We start from the raw sequence: 21,607 nt of genomic DNA, 5'->3' as shown, positions 1-21,607 counted from the left end.
TATTGTCTTTCTGTAAATGCCAGAAACAGATGTACCCGTGTGGTTACCAACAGCACATCCAGTGTTTTTGTTCACACACTTTTAAGATAAACATGTTGTGTTTGACCTTTAAGACCTATCAGGTGAGTCACACCTTCCAGCTCAGAAAACATCTGCTTCTCCTCTTGAGATCCCTCCGATTCCACTTTAAATATTTACCCACAGCTTCTTCAGGAACTGCTCTTAACAGCTTGTTGCACACTTTGCAGAAGCAGTGCATCTCACAGTGATTACTTTAAGGGGAGTAAAATGTGTTTTGGCTGCTTCCTCACACCTGTGTTTGAGTGTGTGTGTGTGTTAGCCTGAGGGATGGGAGCTGCGGAGCTGCAGAGCTGCTGTTTTAATGAGAGTGCTCTGCTAAGCCTCACATGACTCTCATTACGGCACAGAGAAGAAGAGATGATTGGAGGAATGAAGGTTAAACACATGCAGCCACTTATGGAAGATGCATCTAATTCTTTCTCGGTGTTGCATGGTTTGCAGCTGCTAACCTTGAGCTAATGCAACTCTTTTTGGAAAGTAAAGGTGCTTTTCAACTGCAGTAACTTTTCCTGGGAATGAGGGACTTTTAAGGAACTTTTTGCATTTCAACAGCAGGGGCTTGGGTCTTAATCTAACTCCAAGGTAGATGATCTCCCTCCTGAAAACGTCCTGCTCAGGGTAAGCACTGTCAAAAGGTCCAGGAACTTTGGGGTGGTGCCCACAGTGCTATGCATCATAGATACATATTAGACAGGTACTGATCAATCAGCTGGCCGATCTATCGGGTTTTTTTTTTTTTTTAATCTTGGGGGATCGGTGATCAGTGATCAGAGATCAGGGACCGGTGATCAGTCCATCGTTACATATGAAACTGATCTTACATGCCCCAAGGAAGGTCTGACAGCCAGCTTTTGTTGTTTTTTTGCTCTGAGACCTAAAACTCAGGACACTTTATTTATTCTTTTAGTTGAAACTTAAAGATTTTATTGTTTCACAGGTATTGTTCAATGATCCTTAATAAAATTAGATTGGAAAATTGAAGGTATATGTTGTCAGTAAAGACATTAAAAGTAAAAATCAGTATCGGTATTATGATCGGTGCACCCCTAATACATGTGTTTGTTTTAGTAATAAAAAAATTGTTTTGGGCAAATGTGCAAATTTTTGGTTCTTGTTTTTGTCAGCAACAGGCTTGAATTGTCTAAAGGAATTTTCCCTGGAAAATTTTTCAGGAATTTTTTGTGTTTTGATCAGAAAAGGTTTAGGTACCAGGGTCTAGATTTTGTTCCAGGTTAGTTGAGCTACCTTTTTAGAAGTTCCTGCTCTGGAGTACTACTTTTGAAAAGTTCAGGATCTACCACCATGCCTTTATTCTAGTTTAGTTAATAGGGTCTAACTGTGTTTCAGCAATATGAACAAGGTTAGAAATTTAGTTCTGGGAATAAATTTACCCCTGAAAACAGCTCTACCTTCCAAAGGTCCAGGGACTGATAGTGTGAATGTGTCTCTGTCAGCTCCCGGTGTTCCAGTTTTACAAGTGACCCTATAGAGTGGAGACCTTCAGCTTAACATGTCAGTGGATATCCAGTGTACAACAGCTACTTAAACACAGAAGAAGTCCGCAGGAAGTCACTCTGGTGTAGTTTGATATATGTTTGTATATAATCTTCTCCTCAGATCAGTATTTAATGATGATCTAACGCTGTTTGAGCTGTTTGCAACCCGCTCAAAGTCCCCAATCAACAGGCTCACTCTGAAGCTCAAACATGGCTCCATCTCTGTTGTCTTTGTGCTTTGGATGGGGGAGCGGTCAGTCTGCTGTGTCTCTGCTAGAAGCTGTTTGAGGCTTTCTAGAAATGGCTTCCACCGGCTTCGAAAGGCTTTTGACAAATTTTAAAATTTTTTAAAAACCCAACTGCAGTGAAATGAAGCACCATCAAAACCAGCGCAGTTTGAATATTCTCCATGCTAACAGGCTAACTGCAGTGCTACACAGCTCGTCTGTCTCCTTCTATGGTGTCATTTTTGCTGATGGCCTTTGTTGTTGTCCTACTCCTCTCTACTGGTCTGGTGCTGTTTTGCATTTTCTACCTGGATCTTTGGTCCATGGTGAAACAAAGGGCCACAAGAACCATCTAGTTCCGGGAGTGAACAACAGCTTTTGTCATCGCTGTCATCATCAACTGGTTTGATGATGTAGTACAGCTACTTTTAATGCTTCTCCTTACTTCACTGGCCTGGTTAACTTAGTCTACATAAACAACAAGGATCACAGGAACCATTTAGTTACCTAAAGAGAAGTTCCTGGTACCTCAATAAAGTGCTATCCCAAATCCTGAGAGTTTTACCCCCCACATGTGTGCAAAATTAGGAGCAATTATAGAGTAGATTTGACAGAGCATGTTGACTGTTTCTTCCAGATGTGCTCCTGGGCTTATTGAACCTTAACAAGTAAGAACTGATGTCAACTTTTCATCTAACTCCCAGAAAGAAAGCTAACAAGCGTCAAACCCACATACTTCCCCGCAGTCCAGCTCCACTGTTCCCAAAGGTCTTAAATACTCTAAGAAAGAGCCTTTTGTGGTGGGCTTGAGCTGCAGACATCCCCCCCAGTCCCCACATAATAGCCTGCCCCCAGCTGTGGAAGGGTTCAACAGATCAGCTCTAGTCTAACTGAGAGGTATGCCCGATTTTAGGGCATTTTGGCTTCACTTTAAAGAGACAGAATAGACGCTGGATTGTTGCCTTTAACAGGAAAATCATTCAATCTGTGTCTCTTGGGCTTTAATTGGGAAATGCATGACAAGAATTCACACTGCAGAGGTTCCTCTGAGGTCAAACTGCTCTACAAACAGAAATGTACTGATTTTGATTCTTCTTTCGGGAGTTACAGCTTCGTGAGTGCTGCAGTTATCAATGTTATTGTGAATTTCATGGGACTGATGTGTGAAATTTAGCTTCCTGAGCTTCATCAGGTCACAGATTGGATCACAGCGTGAGAAGAAAACACTCAGTTTCATACTCAGTTTTTCATGTAAGTATCATAAGAACAGAATAAAACTGAATCAAAGAAAGAAAACAAATGCTAATGATAATAAATGAAAAAATGTTGATTTGGAGCTCTACTGTGTGTTTGGTGCTGTTTGTTGGTGCAGTGGCTCCTGTGGAGATTGTGTATTATCCCAAGCTTATCTTGAAGTATTATCCTTGAATTGCTGCTTGTTTTTCCACCGTCTGTAAACCTGATGAAGGTGGTGATGAAACCTTTTTTTGGTTATGCTACATTTCCTTATCGAAGCATCTCTTCACGCAAGAATAAAGTACACACTCTGAGTGTTTTCTCAAAGAGATTTCAAGCTACACCTGCTGCTGAAGGAGAGGTCAGGAGCAGAATCAGTTTGTGGGTGTTTGACAGATTCAGTACATTGTTTGGTTTCCTGTGTTGGAGGACATATTTAGTGAACAGGTGGTTATGCAAATCTGAATCCTGTTTCTAACTTAAAATATAGAAGTCCTGCTAACATGCGGATGAGGAGATACTCACTGGGCATCTTTTCAATCTGAACAAGAACAAACTATAAAATCTTATTGTTCAAATCAGTAGCTGGATCCGTTAAACTAACATGCTTTAAGTCTCTCTGTGTTTCACTGCTGTTGAAAAAGCACTTAATGTCCCTTGAGGCTGCTGTCATGATAGATTTAACTCTCCGTTTCTTTCAAACATCTCTGTGTTGGATAAGGAATCTAATCTATTTACTCAGTCTTTGACATTTCATGCACTTTTCCTGGAAAGCCCTGCAATCCAGTTAATGTATTGACTATGGAAGTCAAACTATTGACCTGACTGTTAACTGAGCTGAGTGCTCCCCTCTCCCTGCACAGATACTGGATTTAAAAGCTTAAATAGAGCCTGTAAAAGAGGAGAGAGTCAGCCATTAGTTAATTATCTACAGCCTGATGTTTAAGTGTCATTGGTTTGAAGGTGGAGGTACCTCGGTCTGCGGCTGACACCAGGAATATGTAAGAAAGAGTATTTATGGATGCTCCTTACAAGGCTTGCTCTTGTTTCATACTTTCAATCAGCAGGGGAAGGAGACTGCCTCATAATACAGCATATTAAAGTATTAAAAGTTGTTTTTTACTAGCATGTTTGGACAAATTCATCAACAAATATCAGAATACTTACTATAAAGCTGAGATGTAAACTAGCGTGCAAGCGGTGACTTAAGCCTCATTTCCACCAAGTGGTCGTGTATGGATCAGAACAGTTTGATAGCTGTTAGATTGGTAAAGTTTGATCCTGTTTGCAGTTCCACATCCAACTGCAGCGTTTCCCCTACTATTATACTTGGGGGACGTCTCAGCTCCCTCTGGAAGTTCAGTTAATTGCAGTTTCCATATAGCGCCAGATCACAACAGAAGTAATATTGAGTTACCTCTGTCATAAATCAGCTTTATACCTTGTTTTTTTTTTTTATTTAACTGACTAAAGAGCCTTACATTATTTATCTAATTTACATGACAGGATGTCATTTTTACATCAGCGGGATCACATTTGTCCTTGCTCTTTCGCACACAGCAAGTTCCACCCCAGCGCTTTTTAAGACACACAGACAGGTGTGCGCATTTACACACACTGACGAGCACATTTTGTGTAGTGGACAGAGAGCTGGAAAACCACCACAAGAAACATCTCCTGCCGACCATGTCACTGCCCCCCAAGGCTTTGAACCGTGCCCTTCTTAATAGGCAGCCTGTAAGCAGTGCAATACACCGTACTCTGCTAATATATCCAACAAAGAAGGAACACCCAACTCTGTAAAACAGAGCAACGATGGACGACATCGAGCAATTCATCGTCTTTGTGATTGCCATGTGGCTCTTTGTTATAAATAACAATCAAGCTGTGTGTTTTTATCACTTCCTACTGGAAGTGCAGAAGACTGCGGTGCTCAACAGAAGGGTACCAAAAATTTATGATACACATCTGTAATTCGGGGAAAGGAAACTCCACAAAACACATGAATATTTGTATTTAAATGTTAGCCCTGTGATAGGCTCCAGCCAGACCTTGAATAAGACAAATGGTAGAGATAATGGATGGATATTTTCTGGTACAGAAAGTCAGCAACCATTAACCAACATTTGACAAACTTTTACTAGTAATAAAGGTCACAATTAAGATTTTCCACCCAAACAAAAATATTGTGATACATTAATGTGGCCTTCATCTTCATCAGAAGAGTTGAACTCAGCGTTCAACATCTGTGGAGACTCCATCCTGAGGGTTACATTTTAACGTATTGGAGTGTCGCTCTGCAGTACTCCCCCTAAACTCTAGTTGGCAGTGTGATTTCTATGCTAGTCGTGCTTCCATGTTAAAGTTCTGCTACGTTCTCTGATTGATATGGTTGGAAGAAAAAAATCAACATCTGATATATATGGATTTTTTTGTTAGACAATGTCATTTCAGTCTTTGTTTATAAACTGGATTGGAAAAAAATTACCAATTTTCTTCAGCAGAAGGTGAAATGTTTCTCTCCGACTCATGTAATGTGCATTTTATGGGAAAATATGGCTCCTGATATAGTCTGTGGAAATAATGATCATCAGTTAACTTTTTCATATGGACTTTGTTTTAAAAAGCAAACTAAAAATTGCGATAATCGTAAATATCAAAGAATTGCAATTCAAATTGAATCAGCACCCTAAAATAGCATATCGCCTAAGCCCTACTGATTGATGTCTTGACAATCTCAGCTTAATATACTCAAGATGGAGCCTAAAAAAGTTGGGCAGCATTCGACCTTGCTGCTGTTATTGCAAAGAAGAAAGTTTGTGCCAGAGTTTCTCAGAAAGGGAGTTTAAGATTCAAAGTTTTCTGATTGTCAGGAGTAGAAATTCAGAAACACAGAGATTATAAGGACATGGGAAAATGAGCGTGCACTCATTGTGGTCTTTAAAGCCTCTTTCACACAGAGCTCATGACTTATCCGTCTGACTGACTTTAAATACAATCTGAATGAGTGTTGTTGTTTGTTCTGATCATTATGTAACTCAGCCACAGAGACCCACGTCATGCCTGTCAAACGAGGACTGCAGACATCAGCGTCTCTGTTTTTCCTTCTTTTTTTATGAACACGTGAAACAGTTTAAAGGTTTTCTCCAGGTGCACACATGCTCACATACGTACATGTGTCTCAGGTTTGGATGGAAAATACCAGCGAGGGGAGGAAGAGTCGCTCGTTTATCTGCAGAGCCGTCTCTGACTGAAGTGGAGCTCTCTGGAGATGGTGTGGTTTTGTGATTTGGACTCATGGCTGCATTGTTTCTGCTCTACCTGCAGGTTGGAGAAGACTCTGACATCATTTAGATCCAGCTGAGGGTTCATCACAGCAACTGCCACGACATTCCACACGAAAGGTCGGTTAATTTGAGTTCCTTCACTTCCTCTTCCCTTACACTTTCCTCACTCACACTTTGATGCACTCATACTTTTTTAAGGAAATTTCATTAATTTTAAGACACTTGAAGCTCTGTAAGTATCATTCAACACTGCGTTTTTGGAGTTTTGAGTGCAGTTTCTTGTGGGTCTGGGTGCTTTGCAATGTGTTTCAAAAACCAAATGTGAAATTTTTGACATTTAAAGTCACAAAGAACTTCTTGATCGTGTTTTTATTTAGTTTACTCTTTGCATGGTTCAGTTTGAGCCTGCATTTGAGGATCAAATGACTGAATGAGTTCACAAAGAGTGTTTTTTAGATGTGATTTGATGATTTTGGGCCAGTATGGTGACTTCCACTACAGAGTCATTACAGTTTTTAACGGCAAAAATACACCAGATGCGTCTTATGTCGAACTCTGCTCTGTCATGTGACGACTCCAGATCCGATAGGCTTCTATTCAAGTAATTGTGTCAACTCCCACTGGATAGGCCCTGTTATGATCTTGCTGCGTCTCCGGCAAGTCAGTTTTTGATGCATCAGCCACACAAGCGTCTTATTTTTACCAGATGCCAGAGCTGGTCTGGTTTCAGGATCCACCATCATCCTTTATTAAAGACTGAAATCAAGGGATATATTCAAATGAAGACACTTTTATGACATCCTCAGGTCCTGAAATCGTCAAAAGTACTCAGCAGGTTTATCTTTGTTGTAATTGGGTTTCACTGTGTATGAGTGTGTGAATAGATGTCATTCCCAATCATAAAAAATCCCCTTCAAAATAAAAGCATGGTATTATTTTCTCAACATCTTTCAAACTGCTGATAATGGTGAGTTTTTTTTTTTTTTTAATATTTAACACAGAGGGCCATTATTCCGAGATTAACACACCTCTCAGTAGAATAGAAGAAGAAGTAGAAGTCAGCAGACCCACTTCGTGATTTTTCCCAAACGGCTAGAGATGAAGTCTTTGTTCAAACTGAAACCAGGCTTCACTTCCGCCTCACTCTCTTCCTTCAGAAGATGTGAGACTCTTTGGTTTTTGTGTGGACCAACAACAAACACTAACACAGTTTCCTGCTTTTCTTGTGGTGATATTATTTCACTTCCTGTCACCTGTTTGTTATGAGTGGAAACACAAGCTGAGGCTTTGGCGCCCATTGTTCCGGCCAGGTGTTATCTCACATCACTCAGCGCCTGGGTCGGCTTGTTTTGACCCTCTTGCAGGTTCAAAATGAGGAAAGTTTGGATATAAAGGTTGCTTCTGTAAAGTTGAGCTGGAAAAAACACTAAAAACACTACAAAGGGGTCAGCAGGAAGAGTCTGGACAAAGTCAGGTTGGAGTTAGATATGTTTGATATTTGATGAACATTGTGACCCTACAACCGCTCAGTAGTCCCTGTCCTCCTCAGTTTCTGTCAATCTCCTTTAACCTGTAGTAACCTGAAAGTTACTCAGCATCCTGAGCACCTCTACTCTCATCCTGTATTGCCATTATCTGCCATGCATGCTGACTCCTGCAGGCTGCACACTTTGTTTACATCTGGATGAAGACTGAGGTCGGAGGTTGCGTGTTTTTCCAATATGTAGAGAGACAATGGGCTGTGAAATAATGAGCAGGGACCACCTGTGAAGGTCATTTCAAAGTGGAAACCCACCCCTGCTGAGTGAACAAACAGCATGATCATTTGTCACTGTCCTGTATAAATACAGAGACTCTGTTGGTGTCAGCTTCCTGTTATCTCATTCTTGTTTTTGTCGAGATTTGACAACGGAAACAGACATCCAGCTGAGCTTTAATCTGTCAATTTCATCTTTAATGTTCAAACACTCTTTAAAAGCTTCTGTTTTGATCTCCAGAGATGTCTCACCCATGCCTGAAATATGACTTCAGTGTTTTCATCCGCCCTGCCATGTCAGCTCTTATCCAGACAGATTTTCCCTCTGTCTCTGCAGGATTTCTGACAGGATTTGTGAGATCTCTCACAAGAAAAACACTCCTCTTTTTGTCCCTGAGAGAAAGGAGTTTCACATCTCACTTTCCTCCCCCAAAACCATCCAGACAAAAGCAACACACTTCTTCATTTCTCAGCTTTCCACCTCTTTGTTTTGTCCTCAGCGTCTCCTTTTCACTTGTCATTTGTCTCCATTGCTCGTGTCTTTTCCGCCTACACAAGCCGTTAACAGGATTTTGGCAAGACAGATGATTTTACTGGATACTTTTATTATCTGAAACCCTAGAGGGCTCCGGTGCCAGCTTTCCTGGACGGTGCTTACGTTAGATTTTCAGCAGAGTATCAGGTTTTATCTCCGTTTGCCCACACCGGCCACGTCTCTGCCCCCCAGGGGTGTTCAGATAAAGCAACCAGCCAGGTCTCGGTTTGCAGGGGGGGAGTCCGTGTCACAGCCGCAGGGAAGTTGGGATTAAACTGCTCTCATCCAGAGCACAAAACACAGTGAGAACAATGCTGTTAACCCCCCAGAGGAGAGGGCCAAATACCGTCCCAACCAGCTCAGCAGAGTGATGGATTTCCTGAGTCTGGAGAAGTTTGAGGGGTTTGGAGTAGAGGGACTTCTCTGCTGTTACCCCCCTATGTTTATGGCCCCGGGGCTGTTTGCAGGGTGAAGGTGGGGCTGGAAAGGTTTAAGTATTATGGAGACTGTGTTTGGACTCAGGGCTTAGTGGGAGACTACAGAGAGGTGCTGGAGCTCCTCAGGCAGCTGTCAGAGGACAATAGGAGGGAAAATATAAATATTTCATGACACTTTGTTCAAAATCTTCATTTTTGTGGCTTTGTATGTAGGCTGTCTGCTTAATCTGATAACCACTCATCCAGCATAGACATGTGGATGTTAACCTGTGAGGAAGACTTAAACGGTGCTAACTCTGCTAGTGTTGGCTACACTTTGCAAACAAGTTTAACATTATTTACCTTCAGACTCTTCAGTCCTGTGTTTGGCCACATACGTTGTGCTAAATTTAGACTTTTGTCTAAGGATTTCCTCACTTTTAGACTAGTTTACCCACTTGTAGCATCCCTTAATGCTTAGTGCTTAAGGCTGCCTTAATGGGAAAATGTATCTACAGCCATGCTAACACTTCTAATGCTGCATATTGTGTATTTTGCCTTAAGCTAAAGTCATTATACTTATCTACTTTCTATTAATACTTTACTGTCCTTAGATTATTGTGATTGATGGTCGCTAAACTGACCCAATTTTCCCTCGGTAATAAAATGTTTAAGATTCTGAGATAACTGCAAAAAATCTCAACACTAGCATGTTTATATTTTTTCTCTTTTAGGACGTTCAAACATATCAACAATGATATAAGATTTGTTGTTGACATGCTGCCTGATTGTTTTTAGATGCCAGTGGAAGAGGAACACTTTGTATACATGTTAGCATCTAGCATCAGTGAAGCTACATTTTATTGTTGGTAGGGATGGGTATCTTTCACATTTGAAACGATATGGTACCGATACCTGGTACCTGGCAATTGGTACCGGTACTCAACGGTACCATTTTTCAGTACTTTTCTGTGTTTATGTGGTAAATAATATAAATGTGCTTGATAATAAAATATTACATTTTTTCAATTTAATGTATTTATTCTTCAATATAACCTTGCAATGCTGTGTTCATGTCCAGCATGGAAAATCACCTACTTTTCCACCTCCTCACAGTCACCAGGATGCATTTAGGTACCTAAACATGGTACCTTTTGATTTTACGTGAATTGGTTCCGGGAATTAGGTCAGTACCTATAAAAGTTTCTAATTCGGTATCCATCCCTAATTGTCCGCATGCTAACATACTCCCGCTAACATGTTGATGCCTACAAGTTACAGTTCAGACAGTTAGTTTGATGTCAGTAAACACACTAAAAAACAACATTGACGTGCTAATATGAGAAATTGTAGATCATCCTTTTCTAACTTTTAAGTATAGTGTGCTCAAGTAGCTAATATGCTCCATCATCTAGTTGTTAGTTAATGGGTTTATTACCCCAAAATACCGTGGTTTCTCCTTCCTTGACTGTAAGCCCAGCATGAGTGGTGTCTTTGCTTTGTTTTTTGCACTTGTATGCATCTTATATTTCATCTATTGACCTGTTTTTCTTCTTTTACTTTGCTTTACTTGAGAGGCTTTTATTTGGTCTAATGAGGTAGTTTTGGTTTGTGTCTTCTTGGACCAAAAGCTGCCAGTGTGGCTCAAAATAAAATAAGACTAAGAGCGTTCAAGTATTAAACAGAGTATAACTCCTCTTTGTTTTTCTCTCCAAATGAAGATAAATTCTGCACCAGATAAATGTCTAAAGTGCCTGTTTGTGGTCAAGCAAGACGCGCCTCTCTTTCTGTTTTCACACAACAAGCATTTGGACTGTTTTTTATCACCCTGTGTGTGTTATCTCTCTTTAATCCTCAGCTCGGCTGATGTGTGACTGCTCAGAAATGACATCCAGAGTTAATGCAGCACCAGCAGCAGAGAACAATCTTTTCACAGCTATCCTCCGCCCCCACCTCGCCTCACTTGTCTGTTCTGGTCCACTCGGCCACCCACTTTGAGCCCGGCCTGTGAAACGTCACACTCTCTTTGTTTTCCATCACCCTCTTAACCCTGGTGCCGCGGGCCCGCCATACGAGGGCTGTTATGGTCAACACGAGGAGACGAGGGTCTGTTGACCTCCGCCTTCCTCCTCCTCGGAGGCTCTGCTGGAGAATTATCCCGTCACCTCCACCTCACAGCTCACAGCCGCTGACACCCAGCCGCTCCGAGTGTATGAACAGATGTTTCCACGGGGAACAGCTGACCACTCGCGCTGCGATCAAATGGAGGTGTGCATGTTTAGTGTGCCCGGCTCCACATGTGTTCATGTGTTCATTGCTCTGCTGTGTTTTTATTATGCTCCATGTATGTGTTCAGACTCAAATAAGACTCCTGGGATGAATGGAAGTGTTTTCTTTTTCCTCATAAGGCTCTTATGGACTCCCCGATCTTCTCCTGAGGTGTTATAACTCCTGGACATGTTCGCTCCACACCTCTTGCAGGTGAACTCCCCTCAGATTTAAAGCTATGGGATCTGTTTAACACTCAGCTCTCTGCACCATTATCCCTCTTTTCCCTGCTTCTCTCTTTCCCACGCTCCCGTCCCGCTTCCCCCGGAGCTCAGTGTTGGGATTTCCTCACCTTCAACACATCCGTGTGTTTATGCTCCAGCTGCACTCCCCACCAAGTTCATAAATTAGCAAAATAAGCCTCGGAGATAACTCTCCCACACCGAGATGTGCTGCAGTGGAGGCAGCGTTGACGTGAGCGTGATGGTAAAAAATGATGTGGCATGACTTGAGGAGGGGAGAGTATCTGTGTCCAGACCTCAGCTGTTGTTTTATGAAGTTGGTGTAAACGTTGTCAGTGGATATGGAACAGTAGAAAACACTTCATGCAGCACGGCGATGGCTGTGGAGGGAACTTTTCTTTCACTTTTTTGCAGTGAGAGGAGGTGGAGAGGTGTCATCCATGTTTTTGTGAAGTATACGATCGTGTCTTCTAATACCTAATGTAAAATGGCTGTGCTGTTGTACATCAGGGACCAGTTTCAGTTTCAGTCAGCGATAAATATGGTGTGTTTCTACTATATTTGTCCATTTCTGGCGCAGCAGAGTCTGATTTTACTTCTGTGGGCTAGAGTTATTTTAGCATTTCTTCTTTTTTGTGTTTGGCAGCTGTTTATCACAAAAAGAGGTCAATCTTAGGTTTGTGTTTATCCATTTTTACAACTTTCAGCCACTACTTATTTTTGGTATCTTTACCATCCTTTGACAGTAGAAATTCAAGTGACTTAAGCTTATACAGTGTGGGGTGCAACAATGCCAGTTGACCTGGACTTGTCCCCAGTCTTCTCAGGTCACTTGTTGTGTAGGAGTCTTTTTAATAATTCAAACAAACTTTCTGAAAGTTTTTTTTCTTTAAAGTTTAACAAAGTTTTCTTGAATTGCACAATTTAACCTGATGAAAGGGAAAAGCTGTTAGAAATGGCCGCAAGTGGCCCTGTTGGATTAAAGTAGTCGCTGCATGATTCTTATAGTGCCGTCCTCTTCTGCCACCTCCATACCTATGTAGTCGCAGTATTTGGACCGGTATTTTGGATGGAGCCAACTTTTTAGATAAATAAAGGTATAAAGAGTACCTTTCATCTTAAAGCCTCCATTAATCTCCAGATGGTTTTTTCATCATTTCTAAAAGTTTCAACACTGGGGAGTCTTAACTAAACCAGCCTTCTAAAACGTCTAGTTTCTTTGTTGCGTACTATCTTTTTTTTTAATGCATCATTATGACTTCATGACTTCATAAAATACCACCCTGATCAATTAGTAACAGTATATAGGACCAGTATTTAAGTTGTAATCAACTTTTTAGATAATTAAAGGTTATTAAAAGTGTTTCTATATGCACAAGCCTCCAATAATCTCCAAAAGTTTGCGCCATAGTTTCTTTAAATTGTCACACTTTCTTGAATTGACTGTTTCCATTCATATCCAGCAGGAACAGTTAGTGATTAAACTTGTAATACCAGAGCCATATTGACACAAGGTGTAAGAGTATGAGACGAACAAAAATATAAACTTTGTTGAAACTTCATCTAGTTAAGAGCTTCGGAGGAGGCTTATGTTTAGATGACAAAGGAAAACTTGAGTTTCTCAAGAAAGTTTCTTCCTTGTTCAAGACAGATATTTATGAATTAAGATGATTATTTTTCAGAAAGTCATTGACCAAAAAGTTACTTGTAAGAACCAGGAGTTAATGTATAAGTTTGAGGCCCCACCCAGCCCTCCTCAGGCCATGAGCTGGATGTTAAACATCTGCCTCCTCATGCCTACTGATGGGCCCTAAATGCAGCTGGAGCCTTGAAGTGGCCAGATGGTCGTAGCTGCTCCCTCTGTGGCGTTCAGCCTCAGCTCAGGTTTCTCTGACTGCACGAGAAGGAACTGAGCAGTGACAACTCCTCTGTGTTTGTCTATCTGTTTAATGCTTAACTTATTCTTCGGTGACTTCACATACCTGACATTTCTCAAAGTTAAAAAGAAAAGGGTGTACGGTTTGAATGCAAACATCAGCTCTGCCGTTTGTTTTGCTCTGGACAGAGTTTTTCTTGTAATCCACATCTGACTTCACCACACAGTGAGCTGTCATTATAATCCACCACAACTGGAAACTTCTCCGAGCCAAATATTCCATCTGTTCATCTCTGGGCTGTCGTGTCTTCCCTCACCACTCGGCTTTAAAAAGGGAACCATGCAGATGAACCGTCTTCAGGCTGGTTTGATAACAGAATGATGTAACAGGTTCATGCAGCTCAGACTGGAAACAGGTGGAGATAAAACTCTCATTCAGATATCCGAGGCACGTCCGGAAACAATGTGGGTCAACACGAGCCAAAATCAGACATTTGGTTTGTGTAAAATGAAATCACTTCCTTCCTGCTTCAGACTTTACGGCTTTATTGAGCCAAGGCCTCTGCACACACCTGAGGTAACATGAAACAACTGCACATACACACAGTTAACTGTTTATCTCTAAGTTTATAACTTTACTTTATCTCAACAAGAAAAGTGTTTATACAGAAAGACCTACGCCTTGTATATCATCCAGTGTGTTCCCTGTTAGGGTTAAATCTCAGGTTCCTTCATTTCAAAAAGCATGTTACTTATTGAACAGTAAATAAAGTAACCCAGGTGTAGAGCAGGAAGAAGGCAAAATTTAACCCTCTCAAATAAAAATTTAATGACTTAATGTTGTCTCTATAGCTTACACGTTGAATTTGGTCCCTTGATACCTTTTAAATAAATCGTGAAAATGCCATCTTTTGGGACTATTGTATGCAGATGTGTTGTGTTTTCTCAAGTCTTGTCTCATCATGTTAAATTGTATGGAATCTTAACCACTGACTTTATAATAGAGTGGACAGCGTAGCACTGCCATTGTACCATTGTATGGCTTTAAAGCCAAAGTACCCCCATCACAGGCGCTGCCATTGGCAGCCAGAGTCTGTGCAGTAGAGGCTATGAGGGACTCAGAGAATCTCAGTGGAGCCGTGAGGGTGACAAACATTATAATTTTTTTTTTTTTAGAGTCTAATCTCTTCTTGGCTCTCCCTCCTGACATATTCTACAATTCCAAATAAAAATACATAAGAATGGCAGCTGCCAATTATTGTTGAATGTGACGTAAAGGCTTGTTTTTAACCTTGTATAACTAATGAAAACAAAACTTGTTAGAAATGAAGAGGACTTGAATATAAGGCAGCCTAATATCATCTTCATTTCGCCACAACAAACGGATGTGAGAAACATTTCTATGAGGTGTATTAATTTTTTAAAGCTTGACCACAGCCCATCTAGAATGGCTGGGGAGATGGATTTTTTTACCTATATTGCCACCAGGGGGAGGAGTTACTGTGGCAACTTCACCTCAAGCCAAGCAAGATTACATCCATTTTTTTTTTACAGTCTCTCTTATCATACTGTATCAAAACATGACATGGCATATTTTATGGCAATGTAATGTGACACACTGTGACGTAACAAAACTTATCGTGAATTAACGTATTGCATCATAACGTATTGTGGTGTGATTTGATGTATCATGTGGTGACGAATCATGCCGTGACATATCATGTTGAAACATATCATAAATGCACCATACGTTTTGTGTCCCTGTATTATGGTTTCCGATCTTCTAGGATAGTATTGTCCCTATACCTCACTCTATCTTGTCATACTGGATTGTATTGTAGCCTATTGTACTGTTTCATATTGTACCTTATAGCATTATATCTTAATTTACTGTATCTTAAAGTCTTGTATTGTATCGACGGTATTGTTTCTGAAGAATCTCATTAAATTGTTACGTACTGTATCATATAATACCATTCTGTATTGTATCCTACTGTATCTCATCGAAAACTTTGTACTGTGTCATATTGGATAATATCGTACTATATTCTATCCTATCATTTTGTAAGGGGACTGCATTCTTTAACAAATATTGGACGCATAAGACATTTAAATATTCAACAAGTTTCTATAAAATGAACTTATTATTTGTAACATTCTATTCCCTAAACACTGAATGAAGAAAAGCTGTTGTCTAATTAATTATTTTAAAAAATGGTTGCCAGATTTTATGTGAAGTGAAAAGTTAATTGTTTCTGTTTCATGTTTGGATGCTTGAACGAGAAGTCATTAGAGATATCTGTCTTTTAGGTCCAAATATAAAATGAGTGTTTATGGTATTTTGTGGTTGAAACAAGTTCATTGGTAAAATAAAAACAGATTTTCATGTTTTCAGTCACTTAACAAAAGCTGCCCTTCATTCATGTCTGAGCTGAGCTGTCGAGTGGATTTCTTCCACCCCACCTGTTATCTGGCTGTTATCAGTTTCCACTCTGTTTTCCTTCACACTCACCAGCTTTCCTCTGATCTGTGAGATCCTATTGATCAGAGTTTGACACAGAGAGATGAAGCACCAGCCGGACTTTCTGTCGAACTAGCTTGAATGATGGTTCAGTTAAACGTGCTGCAACAATCGTGAGTGCAGAGGATCTGTGCCGGCTGTTTTTGTCTGATCCTCCGGTCTTTGATGTGAGGGTCTGCGATGTGTCTGAGCTCCTGAGGCTGCCAGGAGAAATCTCACAGACGGCTGTAACATGATCTGTGGTCAGTGTCTGTGTGATCTGTATCTATATCTCTAAATCAGAAACATCAGCTGTTACAAAGAGTCCATTTAGAGCCAGCTGCCTCTAACAGATAACTCATTTATTAAACTCAGCAAAAGCTACAGTCGTATGAAAACTCATTCATTTGGGTTGTAAACTTTAGGATTGGTGAACAACAAGGAAAAAATATCTGAGGGATTAAGGCTGAGCTAGCAGCTCTTGTTGTTTTGCAGAGAAAGAGCTCTTTTCCAGATATTGCAGAAATTTAAGGAGACCTTGTGTGGCTTTAAAATGGCCAATTAACCTCTTCCCATCCAGCTGAAAACCACAGGGTGTGGATGAGTCACCAGGGTTTATTAGAAACGGGTCAAAGGAGAAGGTTTATTAGCTCCAGGGTAAAAGCTTCTGGGTTAAGGGGACCTACTTTTGAACTTCCATTCGGACTGATAAGACCGGCCTCTTCCTCTTGGCTTTCCACGCTGCCTTTAAATATCTGGCTGGTCTATCAGCATCTCTTCCTGTTTCAGTCGGCCCCCATCTCTCCGTCTTCATATGGAACTCATTTGTCTGCGAGCAAACACAAGAGTCAGACAAACGCTGGAGCTGACTGCAGAGTTTGGACGAATGCACCCGCCGCTGCTGCTGCTGCTGTAAGCAACCCTGGGACACTTTGCTCCCAGCAGCCACAGAGGTAATCCATTAGTCCGACAGTAAACCATCTGCTCCATCAGGCAGTTAACCGGGCATCCAGCAGCTATCTCATCTGGCAGTCAGAGAGCGGCTGTTAACTGAGGAGGGGTGTAAGACAATCTGTGTGTGATCTGATCCATGTAGTGGTTTTATAGTGGGAGGAACAAGGCCTGCTTCACTGTAGGAAGAATATGCTTGGTTTAAGTGCAAAAACATCACTTTAACTGTACTTAGAGAAACTTTGGGGGCTGGAAATGTTAAAAGTAACACAGTATGGTGTGTCCAAACTTCTAATCCAATATACAAGAAGGAGATCAAGATTTTAACCTTGAACTAAGCCAAACAACCTAACTTTTTCACAACTTTGAAACAAGTGTAGAGCAAGAATTGAGGTGAGCCTGACTGTCAATTCAGTCAGGCCGTCCATCACTTAAAAACCCATCTGAGTGCTGGTGCTCCTTTTTTACATGTGCTCTTTAAATTACCGTAACTCTTGGACCATTTGGGCAAGCAACTCAAAGGCGCCTTAAAAAAAATAGACAGGGATATCCAGGGTGTTACGGTACTTCACAGGAATCCATGTGCAGCGGTGTTACAATCACAGGCAATGATTGATGCTCTGTTCTTATTACCGTAACTCTTCAGCTATAGTGGCAAGAGAAGAAAATCAAACAGTTCCTGAAACAGCTTTCAGGGACTATAACAAAAATAAGTCCAGGTGGCCTGTATGGCATTTAGGTGATAAAGGGTTATTATGTAATTTTATGCCTAGCTTTAACCAGGGATGCACCGATACTGATCCAGGTATCAGGTATCAGTGGATCAGTGCCCCTCAAAGCTGGATCGGTATCGGTGTAAAGGGGCTAATCTACGGTGCTTTCCCCCTTTACTTTTTTTACTGGTGGTCTTGGATTCTTGATTTGGAATGTTACCTCTGATGCACTTTCTTTGTTTTGCTAATTTATCAGTCTACAGGTTAAAAGAAATGTTAGAATTGAATTTTTGCACATTCTGAAGCATGGTTTTTACCAAACTGCTGGTAGACATTTAGATATTTTATAGTTTAGATAAATATTAACTTCAGTAACTCCATATACTCATTTTTTGCCTTTTACCTAAAAACTTTCCAGTCTTATCCTACAGAAGGGCATGCAGGTTATTATTTAACACTGGTAACAGATCAGTATTAATATAGGCCAATACCCAAAGCCCAGGTATAGGTATAGGTATTGGTATCAGAACCATAAAATTTGGATCGGTGCATCCCTAACATTAACCCTTAATAAAGTCAAATTGACAGCATCAACAAAAAATCACCCTTACATTCCAGTATTAGCCTAATCAGACCAGATCAAAAGAGACAAAACACCAAACATCAGGTCTAATGGAGATTCCTTTGCCCCATTTTAAACCAGGAACTGGTTAAGACCTGTGAATGTTATGGAAAGCTTCTTGAGATTCTTTTGGCGCTACATAAGAATTAAGATGGGCTGATTATAGAAGAGGGCTACTTTTTCTGGATTGTAAAAATGAAGAGTAAAAAACTAGAGGAACAGTTTGCAGCCAGCCTCAAGTGGACACTTCAGGAACTGTAACTTGTTTGCCCCTCTGCATGGACCTGAGGGTTGCTACTTGGTGTGAATCAGAATTTTCTGTCCGGGTTTACTTAAAGCTTCTGTGAGACACTTTTGGCGCCCCTTGTGGACAAAGTGACACCTCTAAGAACTCTGCCCATCTTATCCCATTAATGTTTGTATTCTTTTTTATTTCCTTTATTGAAGTCATTTAAATATTTGATGCTGAAAAACATTAAAATGTGCTTTCTTTAACACGCTTCTAATCTTCCCGTCTGCTACCTCCTCACATCATATTACACATGTAAATTACAGTATAGGAGCTGTGTTTCTTTTTGCTTAGGGTCTAGTTCGCCTTGATATGTCATTAAAAAGGGTCACTGTTTATAACCAGTCTGTTTCAAAACTAGTAAAAAAATCTTCACAGGAGCTTTAAAGTTTACCTTATAGCCAAAACAACACAGAAACAGCCATTACAAGTTCTCTTTAGACTGATGCTGGAGTAAATTCCCAGATTTTTATCTACAGAAAAAATAAAAACTACTGTAACAACAGTAAGAAAAAACTAAAAAAAAATGAAAAACAGTTTTTTTTTTTTTATTATTATTTTTTTTAAGTTTTTATGCACTAATAGTCAAGGTTAGACTAAACAGATATTTGAATAGTCTAAATAAAAATACACTTACATTTTTTAGCAGTTTATTAACAGAGTAAGTGCTCCTAATTGTTTTCTGTAAAGGAAGTGAAAATGCATTTATGCTGATAATAAGCTGTTTGTTTTGGCTGAAGGAGTCAGAGAAAGAGAAGGTGAGAGAAACTGAAACAGAGAGAAGAGGAAGAGGAGGAGGAGGAGAGACCCTCTGCAGCTCCAGCTCTTGTTATTTTAACCCAGATTCTGCTCCGAAATATGGCCACCATGTGGACTCTCTCAAGACGTGTGGCTCTAAATGTTAGCTCCAGCCAATCAGGGGAGACATAGCGGGTCCTTAGAGGAGGAGCGACGGGAGGTGGGGAGGAGTTTGGGAGTCAGAGGAAGAGAGTGAGAGAGGGAGACGTTAAAGTGTGTGAGCAGAGGAGGAGAGACAGGGCAGAGGAGCCACATCTCCAGGAGAGCTGGACTACACTCAGACCAATGGAGACAGGTTAGACTATTGTCTTACTTCCTCTTTGTTGACTTCTAGAGTCTGCTTTATCGTCTCTTCGCTAACAGCTAATTTCTTTTGGATGTAATGAGATCTAAATGTGATATTCAGGTCTGAATCAGAGGTTTGCTGGCGCCTCAGAGCTCCTGGATGCTGAACAGATGTGCAGAAGTGTTTGGAAACGCTGGCTCCTCTCACAGTGGAAAACCTGACCTGGGTCTCTTTTGTTGTGAGCTGCTATTATTACTATTAGAGTGTGCAATTTTCCTTAAATAATGTCTGCAATGCCAAGACTTCGCTGTCTTCATTTGCCTGCACTGATGCTTGAAATGATGCAAAGCCAGAGAGCGAACTACAAACCTGCGCTTTGACAGTTCACTGAGCAGTTTCAGATCCCTTTAGGGTCATTGGAGGCATTTTTGGACCTGGACGATCAGCACCCCCTTTAAGTTAGCTGCAGGCTCTTTTTATTCAAACAGCTTGTCTCCCTGTGTTTGAAACTTATTTTTCTCTGGTAGGTCACGTAAGGCTAAAGAGGTGTAAAGTAAAGGATGAAATTCACTCCTGTCAGGTTGGAGAAGCTCCTCCATACATCCATTCTCCCTCTGCTCAGCATGCAAACGCACCGTAAACTCCCCCTAAACCCCGTCCAGCTCTAAACAAACAGTTTCCATAGTGACGCGTTCCTCTGCTCATGGCATGTCCATACATATGTAGATTGTTTCCTGTCAGCAGCAGCGTGGAAAGGCGTTTCCTGCTGTTTTGTCGCCCTGATAAGAGAAAGGCTGAGTGGACACTCTGACTCAGAGTTTTGCACTTCAGCATGAAGTAGTACCATTGGTATGAAGATGACGAAACTGATGGATTTTTGAGTGGATCCAGCACTTTGATCCCCTTTGAAATCTCTCTACAACTATTGTAAGCCTAGTATTCATTGTCCCCAGAGGCTGAAACCACCCAACCTTTTGGTACTCTTCCAGAATTTTCATGTGATGCTTTAAGGTCACCAAGAGGTTATTATCTTTTAATTTAACTGACAACTGCTGAAAGTATTTAAGTGGATTGCAACGATATTTGACATGTATGTGGATTAATCTAGTAGCTTTCAAACAATCCCTTACAACCTACTGATATGCAACTATGAGTATGAAAAATTGAATTTATAAGATTACAATGACAGATTGATGTAAATACTCATGTTCCCCTCATGACTTATCTATTGTGCAACCACAAGGTTCATATTTTCTTTTTAGTTTATAAGCATTCAATGTCCCTTGCAACATCATGACTAGCAGACAGTCAAAAGTATTTTATCAGATTACCATGAAGGCTAGGTGTTAATATTCATGATCCCCAGGGGATATATCTTAGAGATTTAAGTACCCTTTAACTGTTGTGAGGTCAATATACCTGTTTTATAAGTGTTGACTATTATTTCTTGGAATACTGTGACATTAGATCCAGATATGTATGGTCCCCAGGAGATAACCCCTACACCCATTCTTGAATAGTTACTTTTTACTGTTTTGTAACTATAAGAGAAGAAAATAGTTGGCTTTAAGTGACCAATGTTGACAGTAATGAGTGGATTGTAATAATACGGAAGGATGAACTCTTTAAGATAGGATGGTCCAATGCCATTCAGAGCTGTTTTAAAGGAGGGTTTTTCACTCTATTCAAGATTTTATAGGTAGCCTATGTAGAGACGCTGACATAAAGATGATTCATTCTGCATATTTCTAGTAATACCTGATTTTTTTAACTATTATGCCATCATTAGGGCAAGATATAGTAGAATTCAGTCACAAGTGTTGACATGTTTTAAATGACTTACAACATTTTATGACGATACTAGGGATGGAAATCAAAAACCAATTCCAGTTGAGAATCATTAACAGTTCCATCAAAGAATTGATATCTTTAATCTTTTTGCTAATCAATTCCCTTATCAATTCCATTCAATTGACAGGGTTCAGAAGCGTCATAATGGTGGCTTAATTTTTGTTACACCTACTGCAC

The 21,607-nt window shown here is 40.5% G+C and overlaps 1 protein-coding gene across 2 annotated transcripts in view; it reads left to right on the top strand.

Annotated features, from left to right (window-relative positions):
- Window positions 1-21,607, top strand: part of lhfpl2a (LHFPL tetraspan subfamily member 2a) — a 58,170-nt gene that overhangs the window by 18,205 nt on the left and 18,358 nt on the right. The window contains exon 2 of one of the 2 annotated variants that reach the window (XM_074690089.1): window positions 6,368-6,444. The gene's annotated coding sequence lies outside the window, so the exon portion shown is untranslated. Of the gene's footprint in view, window positions 1-6,367; window positions 6,445-19,480; window positions 19,589-21,607 lie in introns of those variants that run through there. The other variant, XM_074690091.1, reaches the window with a different exon arrangement.

Source organism: Halichoeres trimaculatus, unplaced genomic scaffold (genome assembly GCF_033239565.1).
Source record: "Halichoeres trimaculatus isolate MK-OKI-2021-1 unplaced genomic scaffold, fHalTri1.1 fHalTri1_scaffold_16, whole genome shotgun sequence".
Lineage (NCBI taxonomy): Eukaryota > Metazoa > Chordata > Actinopteri > Labriformes > Labridae > Halichoeres > Halichoeres trimaculatus.
Note: the sequence above shows the minus strand (reverse complement) of the source record. Positions and strands in the feature narration are given on the sequence as shown.